Source organism: Tinamus guttatus, unplaced genomic scaffold (genome assembly GCF_059628265.1).
Source record: "Tinamus guttatus ecotype Peru unplaced genomic scaffold, ASM5962826v1 Tinamus_guttatus_pri_ptg000106l, whole genome shotgun sequence".
NCBI classification, from domain to species: domain Eukaryota; kingdom Metazoa; phylum Chordata; class Aves; order Tinamiformes; family Tinamidae; genus Tinamus; species Tinamus guttatus.
The window spans coordinates 609,584-620,127 of record NW_028288640.1 but is presented as its reverse complement, the minus strand read 5'-3'; the positions used below and the strand labels follow the sequence as shown (position 1 = coordinate 620,127).

Sequence of the window (10,544 nt, the reverse complement as noted above, 5' to 3'; positions counted from 1 at the left end):
GCCATCTCTAGCACAGGTCATCCTAGACCTGCTCCTGTGTCCCTGCAGGCTATAGACACCCAATCTGCTTCCCCAGCAAGTTCTCACAAGAGGTTCTCCATCCCTTCATTGAGAGCTTTTCCATCCTCAGTGGTTTTTTCTTGAAACACAGAACCATTGGTGGTGACAGACTCGCTCTGGGTGCCCTGTAGCACCACTGTTCTACCCCTCAAGTGATACTTCTTCATCCTATTGCCCAATCTGAGCTTCCCAAGCTGTGTTTTGGTCCTGTTTCCTCTTTTCATGCTGCTTCCCACTACCAAGGAAATTTCTTGGCAGTCCCACAATGTGGGGATGAATATAACCTTGTGTGTCACGACAGAGTGGAACGTGAGGAACTGAAGTGCCAGGGCCTGAACAACAGGCCCGAGTTGGGGTTGACTTAGAGATGAATACAGCACTGCCTTTGCAGTGCGCAACACTCACCTGTAGCATTGGTCATGCCAGCTTGCACAGAGGCTTATTAAACTGTAGCTTTTTTAAGCTCTCGTGCGACTGTTTTTGACCTTGAAGGGAACCCTCCCATCTGAGGCCTGGGCTCTGACCAGATCCCCACCCCACATGATGGGGAAAGTATGCCACATCAGATGTTATCGCTCACAAACAAAATGCAAGTTATCATGATTTGCTGATTTGGCTCTGTAAAAGATGGACGCTCTTGCCGCAATTTTGGAGACTTCACGGGTGGATGCACCGCGTAAGACCTCCCAGTTGCCGGGAAGGTTCTCCAAATCCTCGCCACAACAGGGATTCCCCAGCGACTGCGAATCTGCATGATGGTGTCATATGATGGCATATTTAGGCAATTGGGGATGTATCTTTTAATCACTATTCCCTTTCTCATATAGTAATGGTTAGGTGCATTACTTTGCTTATTTTGTCTGTTGCTAAAACCAGTGTGTAATGTTGCCTGACATTGGCAATCGACTCCGTCCGCCGAGGCGGCCAGGCACGTCCCACCCGTGCCTGGGCCAGAGAGCACAGACACCAATATGAGGATGCTGCAAATGGCGTTTAATATACGCAGGCTGGATCTTATAAAGGTAGCGAAGGCGGAAGCATGCCTATATAGCCAATAAGCGTTGCTCTTTACCTAATATGGCATATGCCTTAGTTCCCTATTCTTCCCGTACATCGCGAGATCTTCCGAGCGCCGTACCCTACATCTCCCCCCCCCCATGTTAATCTAAATATCCTAAATATCACTACTTTGAACAAGCTGCTAATAGCGTACATTGTGACTGCCTTGTTTCTGTGAGCGTCGTAGCTGATGCAATACATAGTGGATTATACATGACAAAATAGGCATGCTGCAAAAGACACCAATCAATACCATAATGATAATCAACCCAAGCTTCCACAATCAATTCAATTGAGCCAGGATAGTAATCATGTCCAGATACTGTTGCCTATGTTCTCAAGCCATCTCCAGTTTCCTGGGTTACGTCTTATCATCTGTAGCAGATCTGATCCTACGTTTTGAATGTCCTCCGACCTCTTGCCGATCTTCTCGTAGTCTTCTGTGGTCAGGCAACAAATTCACATGATGGGAGCGGTATGTCACATTAACATATGACCCATATGGTGACCATGATTCCCCATACACTGTCCCACTAGGCAGTATTGTGAGATTTGCTGCTCTTTGTGCCATTAATTTGCATAAAGCGTTATCTGTTAGCGAAGCCGCAAAGCTTACAAAAGCAAAGCATGTTAGTGCATTGTGTGGAAGGAGCGTTTGTAGAAGAATTGTTTGAAAGCAGGAACTGAGAGGAAAACTAGGGCCTCACATAGCTCTGGCATTACAGAGGCCTGCTTGGGGTGCTACACAGTTGCCACTTCTAGGATGGTTGGTGCGCACGGACTCTGCTCCTCCACGGTTCCCTGGGCAACGCAATCTGCCCTCCTCGCAGTTGCGAAAGGGAGTAACGGAGGACGGAGCGGGGTGAAAGCTCCACGGCCAAACTCTGTTGCACTCCCTTTGCTGGGCTGCTGATAAGCTGCACAGTGGCTGTCTAATGAGAGATATACGATAACATGTCCGATGCTGTGCCAGCAAAAGTGGCAAATGATGAACTTTGCTTAAACTTTGCTCATTATAATGTGAAAACCGTACCTCCATCTCAGAAGTTACCCGCCTCCGAGGTACGACCACCCCTCACTGAGCATGCGCTTTAGATTTTCGGTTGACTGTACCTTTAAATGAAAGCGAGAAACTTTTCCACCAATCAACAACAAGGTTAAGTATGACTTTAGTCACTCAAGCTCCACCTGAATGTAAAGAAAAGTATAAAAGGTGAACTAAGGATGAAAAGTCTGGAGGGAAGAATTCATCGTAACTCCTGGGTCAGTCGAGAGGCTGAGCCCCCTTCCCTCCCCCTGCGCCGGGACGCTGCCCGAGGAGACTCGAGACTGGACGTCTTCTCCCATTTTCTGGGGTGAGTGATGATTGCATATTTGTACATCAGAGCTAGCTAAAAGCCCCATGCTCTAGTAGAGAATTTCCTGTACTAACATCCGAAACCTGCTTTGTAAATGCTGCACTTGAATAAATCATACTGTTTGTGAACTCGACTATTTGCTTGCGGGGGGGCAATCGGACCTGCAGTTGACAGACTGTTCGTGAATCCGATACCTTTTTTGATACCTCCTTCCCCCCCCCCACCACCATTACCACTACGGCTTTCAAACTGCAACATTTTCAACACAGGTTGAGATCAGGACTTTCCCCTTTTTCCACCCCGGTGGGGAGGCAATAATGGGATGCGCCTCTCGCCCATTGTCGGGCCTAGGATTCTGTGTTTCCTGGTCGACTCCATACAACCTGTATCAGCAGGATAACGCAAAGAGACCCCTTCCTCGTCTTGCCATGTCGATCGTTTGTTTTGCTATTCTCCAATATTTCCTTTTCAACCGGACAAGGTGCTTTCTTAGTAGGTCGGGGTCCAGTCGAATCCTCCATCACTGAGGTGTATGGGTTGTGGGGGTCGTCCCATCAGCTGTTCCTGTAGGGGTAAGCTCATAGTTGCCATGAGTTTTGAGGTTCGGTCTTATCCACCTTGCGGGTACCCATTTCACTACCTCCTGCTGTCTTACGGCCGCGTAGCCCCTTCCCTGGGTTACCAAGTTCCACCCAGACTCCCATATCCCTTTCTCTGGGAACCTGACCAGAACTGGGGGCCCATCCTCTATAGCTGTGACCGCCCAATGCTTATCCACTGGTGCCTTGTTCTCATTTCCACGAATGAAATGATTCTGCGAATATAGCGCTCGCATCAAAATTTCTGGTTGCTTCATACTGGGAATTCTTTGGGTATGACCTTCCCCCTCCCCAAGGATCTTGATTTTTTGTTTGAGGGTTTGATTTGCTCTCTCTACAATTGCCTGTCCTTGGCTATTATGAGGAATTCCGTGTTGCAGTTGAATTCCCCATTTGTCAGCCCAGTCTTGCGTAGATTGGGCTGTGAAGCAGGAGCCGTTATCTGCTTTGATTATTCGCGGAACACCTAACCATGCTATAGCCGTTATCCAATGCTGGTGAGCTGCACGCGCAGTAACCCTCTGGTGTTGTGTGGCTATGATCAGTCCACTGCATGTATCCACTGTAACTGCTAACCAGGGTCGTGGTTGAATAAAGGGCATAATGTGAAGTCTGACTGCCAGATTTGATTTGCCTTTAGGCCACGGGGATTCACCCCAGCACCCCATAGAGTCGATCGTTGGCAATACGGGCAAGTGGCTACCACATCCCTGGCTGCTGCAAGGGGAATGTTGCAATGCTTTGCAAGGGCTCTCGCTCCTATGTGGAGGTGCTCGTGTATAGCACGAGCTTGTGTTATTGTCCATACACCCTTGGCTGCTGCATCAGCTTTATTGTTGCCTTCCTGATAATATCCCTGTATACTGGCATGACTTCTCACATGGACTATGGAGGCTGTGGTGCTGTGCTGTTGCAGCGCCTCCTCCAGCATGATGGCTATTGGCGTGCCCGCCCATACATTCTCCTGTGTGCACTGATATGATGTATTGAGTAGGCTATATGGATTCAGGTCTGTCCAGTTGCTTTGAGGAATACCTAACACCAGTGCATCAATTGATCCGCTGTCCCACAAAGCCAACAACTCTTAATTTGGGTATAATTAACAATACGCCTAAGTAGCATAACATATCCATTAGTGTTAAAAGTAGCATCAGCTTCTATAATAGCGTTAAAAGTAATATTACCTCCTAAAAGCCACAATATACAGCTAATAATAACAGTAACACTTCTTCCTCCCATGTTGTTCTTCTGCAGGCTCACACTTTCCACAGCTAGGGTACCAGCTGCCTGCCTGCTACGTTTGATGTATGCGAGTTTGCTTCCAGCCAAGGTCTCGCCCATTTTTGCTGGCACCCATCTGGTTCCAGTATCTGTAACGATACAAGCATACCCTTTTCCCCAGGTTATTAAGCCCAAGGGTCCCATCCAGTTTTCCGTGTTCCAGTCTCTCAGCATCACCTTTCTCGGACCCGACTTTACTTCTGTCAGGCCTCCCTTTAGCCCAGCCCTGTGTTTGACCATCAGAGGGACTAGGCTATCCTGGGGCAATCTCAAAATTTTAAAACATATTCTGCTCTTGCCAATTTTTTGTTTTTCGTAGCTGGCGTTTCAGCGTTTGGTTCATATGTTCCACTATGTCATGGTCCTCAGGATGTAATAGTATGGTGAAAAAACAATCTTTTAAATCGATTATTAAGATGTCCGAATCATTTTGAAAGGTTTTCGATTTCCATTTCTATTTATGTTTGCATAGCTTCAATTTGGTTTCCTCCCCAGAAATTGCTTGGGATTTCTGTATATTAAGGAGGCGCCCGCTCCAGTAGCATTGAGGCTTTTACAATTTGTAAGGACTGTTGCAGGTCCTTCCGTGTCAGTTGCACTGGAGCGTGGCCATCGCTTCATTCTTGTTTCCCATGCTGAAGTACTTCCCTAGTCTCTTTCCAAGGATACAAGTCAGAGTACGGCTCCCAGTCCTCCATCGGTGGGGTGGGTGGGCGGGGGAGGTGGGGGGGGACGCCGTAGTCTGAGTTATTCCTGACTTTCCCACTTTCAAATTCTGGACTTTCTTGTTGTGCTTATTTAGCCCTCTCTGCTGATATATATATTACACAATAAAGATCTAAAAACCACAGATACAAACAGCACAAACACAATTTCCATCCAGTGGCACGACCTCACGTAGCTGTGCGCTCCACTAGTGAGTTCCACTGTCTCAATTGCCTAATCCCATCCTCGCTACCAATTAGGTTGCGAATGGGTTTGGGATTCGGCAATAATCACACAGAACAAAGTGGCTACGGCTATTCAGGTGAAAGCACGTTAAAGAAGCAAAGTATGCCTAATTACTCATGAGGTAATACTTGTCGGCAGGACACTGAGACTGAACATTCTCTTGAGTTGGCAGATGAGAGGGTTGCTGACAGGCTCCCAACTCAGCGGGCGTCCCCGCAGAGACAACGTGGGTCTCAGTGTTAGGAGTCTCACCCCCCCTCTCTCTGCACTGTCTGTTTATGCCCGGTGCATCCTGCCACGTAGGGCCAGTACGTGCCAGCAGGCAGACCAGGGGGCGGACAAACTCCGCCTTCAGTCACATAACCTTCCCTCCTGGGTGCGCAGGTGCGCATGTCAGTAAATTGTCCCAGTCGTCAGTCTGAGGGTCCTGCCTTTCTCATCTCCCTCCCTCTCGGGTGTTTGACCTTCAAACTAATTTAGAGGATGTTTGCAGTTAAGTTGGCTACAAGCCCGGTCGAGCAGCCGCCTTCATCTGCTTTTGGAGGAGGTCGGCTCTGAGCCTGGCTGGGCAGCCGCCTCCGCGCTCCTTATCGCTCAGCCTGGGCAGGCAAACATCTTCTTTCTCAGGGTCTTGGATCCTATTTTTCACAATAGTTTTATGACTCTACAGATCATACAAATTTCCACCTTTCAACCATACCTCGTGTCGGCATCAATATACAAAGGATACAACACATAATAGAGATGAACATAGCAAATAGAAATAATAGCCCTAATAACGGTTTCCGTCCTCACTTAAAGCATTACAGTTCTTCAACCCCCACTTTTAAAGACAGATCAAATTCCTCTGCACCTCCCTCCTGGCTTTCATCAAGCCTTCAGCAACATAAGTTTCCTTGATCTCATTCGCCTTCTCTTCCCCAGCCCCGCTTTCTCCTTTTTTCAAGGCGATCTAACAAGCGGAAGCAGGGGCACAGACAGTGTAGGCGCCGCAGGTGCAGGCACAGAGGCAGGCACGGGCAGGGGGTTTAGCGATGGATCTCCAAACACCAGCGGTTTTCAGTGGCGTGGCGGTCCCGGTCCTGAAGTGCTTGCAAAGGCTGCCGTGGCTCCGATGGCCACTTTGCTTTTGGCTTTCACATCGGGTTTGAATACTAGGTGGTGTTCGGCTTTGAACCCGTTCTCTCTGCACCAGATTGAAAGCTTGCAGAGGGTCTGTTCATCAGCCTCTGTCTGCACTCCCACTGCTTCGCTCTTCCCGAGCGCCTCCCGTGCTGCCCTCCAAGTCTCCCTCTCCTCCCTTGCTCTCTGGAGGACCTGCCGTATCACTCCCCATGTCTTTAGATCTTTCGCACTCCCTTTAGACATACCATATTCCGTTAACACGGTGGTACATCTCTGCCAGTGCTGGGGGAATAAAACTTCCCCGGCACTGTTAACCGCCCCTTCTTCAAGGAGCCGCTCAATGCAGCTCTTAACTGCGTTCGATTTCATAGAAATCCCCCATTCACGAGCACACGATAATACGACCTTGACTATCCCTTCCATGATCCGCGGATCCCTCGACCGCCTACGGTCCGCCGCCTACGGTCCACCGCCTCGGAGTATCACGTCGGGGTCACCACTTGTTGCCTGACATTGGCAATCGACTCCGTCCGCCGAGGCGGCCAGGCACGTCCCACCCGTGCCTGGGCCAGAGAGCACAGACACCAATATGAGGATGCTGCAAATGGCGTTTAATATACGCAGGCTGGATCTTATAAAGGTAGCGAAGGCGGAAGCATGCCTATATAGCCAATAAGCGTTGCTCTTTACCTAATATGGCATATGCCTTAGTTCCCTATTCTTCCCGTACATCGCGAGATCTTCCGAGCGCCGTACCCTACAGTAATAAGCTTGTTTTGTTAAATGTATCATTCTGTACTGCCTTAATATTAATAGTGAAATAAGACCATTCTTTCCAGTGGGGTCTGGTTCTTTCCATCACCCCCTCTGCCTCAGAGCTGTGCCGGTGCTCTTCTTTCTCATCGTGCTGCTTTGCATGCCCCAAGCCCTGGGCCCTTATGGCCCTGAGTAGCAAGTGTGTTTTACAAGCAGGATGCAAATTATTGCCTGATGACTTTTAAAAGAAGGGAAAGATGCCTCTTCTCTTGCTGCTCTCCAAGAAAAAGCAGCACAGCCTGAACCAGGCAATGCCTGTAACAAGACCAAGCAAGGTAGAGCAAGGTCCTTCCTTGAGCTCAGCTTCTTCTATTCCCAGTTGTCACTTTGACCATGCAGGTGGCAGGTGAAGTTGTCTGAGGTGGGAAACACAGGAATAACACCAGAGGAGAAATTGCCACTTGTGCACTTTGAGATGTGATCGTGACACATGCAATGGTGCAGTGTGACAAACAGAGAAGGGGTAAAGGGAAGCAAGCTAACATCAGGAGGCATGAAAGCAGTGCGAGATGCAGTGCCATAAATGCAGCATTCCAATGTGAGCCCCTTTTTGCATCTATCAGGCGGTGCTCAGAGAGTGTCTGATGTGTGAAGGTCGCTTGCCAAGGGCCAGAGGTACAAGCAGTGTAAGGACTCGATTTCTTCTATTTCATGGAGCTCTGTTAGACGTGGGCACTGAACAGTGCAAGAGAGTCCCCTCAGAGCCCATGGTTTTGTGGGTGTCCAGTTTGCTGAAGCGAGCCCTACTCAGATCCTCCTCCAGCAAGGGAAAGTCTTCCTTTCTCCATTTCTCCATGGTCTCCAGGGCCTAGGATTCCTGAGGGTCACTCTTAGCACTAAAGCCTGTGGCAAAGGTGGCCTTTTCTGTGTCCTCTCTCACCAGGACTCTTGGCCCATTTAGCAGCAGGCCCGTATTTTCCCTAGTCAGCCTTTTGTTCCTGCTGTATTATTGTATTGTATTTTAAATAATTATTTATTATTATTTTATCAGGAAGATAAGAGTAAAAATTTAGAAAGAAATAAATGAAGAGCACATGTTTCATGCCAGGTGCATGGAAATGACAAGTGTCTGCACACAGGACAGTTTTTGGCACTGACATTGTACCCATTGAGGAAGTTTCCTCAGTGCCTCCTTGAGCTCCTTGTTCCTCATGCTGTAGACAAGGGGGTTCAGTGCTGGAGGCACCACTGAGTACCGAATGGCCAGTACAGAGAGATCCAGAGCTGGGAAGGATATGGAGGGGGGAGAGGGGGGAATAAAGTGGCTAAGGGTGACATTTCACTGCCCCTGTGACTGGGGGTAGGAGTCAGACCCAACCAAATGGGTATCACAACCTCTAATTCCTCTGGGGGACTGCAGATGACTGCACAGTCCAGGGCACCTGGACTGCAGAGCATTTCCAAGGGTGCTCGTTGTGTCCAGTTGTGCCTATACATCCTGCCCCTGGTATTTGATAGATGGTGACCCAGAGGGCTCTCCGTTCTCCCTTCTTCCTGGCAGTTGAGTCCTCACTGCCTCTCCTGAGACTGCAGAGTCCTCTTTTGCCTGCGAATACCCAGTGCTTTACCTCTAAGAAACTCCATCTTTGAGGAGCTCTCCCTTTATGAGGCTCTACTCACAGTCCATCCCAGGCATATGCTGTCCCAGGAGGATCTCTGTGCTCTCCTGACACCTCCAGCTTCCCCTCCATGAGAACAGCCCTTTGACACTGTGCCTTAATACGTAGGAGAGCTGTGCATGTGTAAATCCATGACCATTCAGCATCTCCACTATCCTTGGACTCTGATAGGTGAATTCCCAAACCAGCCTTTGGTCTCTGAAAGATCATTACATGATTCTGAGCTCTGTGTTGCTGAACCCATGCAGAATCCTGTGCAGCAGACCCTTGAGGGGTGCAAGTTGTTGGGCCTATTCTTGACACCAACTTTGGAGGAAAAGCCCTGTTTTCACACACTGTACTGATAGAAATTACTTTATTACAGAGACTGTTGGGATTACTGTTAGGGAACCAGGATAACAATAATTATCATTAGTAAAAGTCATAATAAAAATAACATGAAGAAACAAGGCTCAATCCAGTTATGGGATACAGAAAGAGTCATTTGTGGAGAGATGTGGAAAAATTACCACTGCTTAAAAAGGTCCATGAAATCACTTTCCTAATGGCATCCTTGAGCTCCTTGTTCCTCATGCTGTAGATGAGGGGGTTCAGTGCTGGAGGCACCATCGAGTACAGAACAGCCAGCGCCAGATCCAGAGATGGCGAGGAGATGGAGGGGGGCTTCAGGTAGGCAAACAGACCAGTGCTGACAAACAGGGAGACCACAGCCAGGTGCGGGAGGCACATGGAAAAGGCTTTGTGCCGGCCCTGCTCAGAGGGGATCCTCAGCACAGCTCTGAAGATCTGCACATAGGACACCACAATGAAAACAAAACACCCAAAGGCTAAACAGACACTAATCACAAGAAGCCCAACTTCCCTGAGGTAGGAGTGTGAGCAGGAGAGCTTGAGGATCTGGGGGATCTCACAGAAGAACTGCTCCACCACATTGCCTTGGCAGAGGGGTAGGGAAAATGTGTTCCCAGTGTGCAAGAAAGCATAGAAAAAGCTACTGGCCCAGGCAGCTGCGGCCATTCTGACACAAGATCTGCTGTCCAGGAGGGCCCCATAGTGCAGGGGTCTGCAGATGGCAACGTAGCGGTCATAGGCCATGACTGTGAGGAGAGAAAACTCTGTTGAAAGTAAGAAAAATACGAAAAAAACCTGTGAAGTACATCCTCAGTAGGAAATGTCCCTGGTGTTGCTCAGAGAATTGTGCATGGATTTGGGGACAGTGGTGGAGATGGAGCCAAGGTCGAGGAGGGAGAGGTTGAGGAGGAAGAAGTACATGGGGGTGTGGAGGTGGTGGTCGCAGGCTACAGCTGTGATGATGAGGCCGTTGGCCAGGAGGGCAGCCAGGTAGATGGCCAGGAAGAGCGAGAAGTGCAAGAGCTGCAGCTCCCGTGTGCATGAGAATGGCAGGAGCAGGAATTCTTTGAGGGAGCTGCTGTTGGACATTTCCTCCCCATACATACGGGGGACTCACCAAGGGAAAAACAGTGACTGAAAAGGAAAATAAACAAATTAATGAAGTTTTCTTATCTATCTGTCTCATTCCCAGATCTCTGAGGTTCCGGCCTCTATAGCTAGAGGATGACGTTGCTCTAAAAAGAGAGCAGCCCCTGCTGAGAGCAGAGTCTGGTTTCAGGGTTCCCATCTCTGACCCTTTCTACATGCACCTGAGGGTGGTCTCC

At 48.9% G+C, this 10,544-nt stretch overlaps 1 pseudogene; it reads right to left on the bottom strand.

Moving 5' to 3' along the window:
- Positions 1–9,348: 9,348 nt before the first annotated feature.
- LOC148595391 (olfactory receptor 14A16-like) lies at positions 9,349–10,308 on the bottom strand (annotated as a pseudogene).
- Between the last annotated feature and the right edge of the window lie 236 nt (positions 10,309–10,544).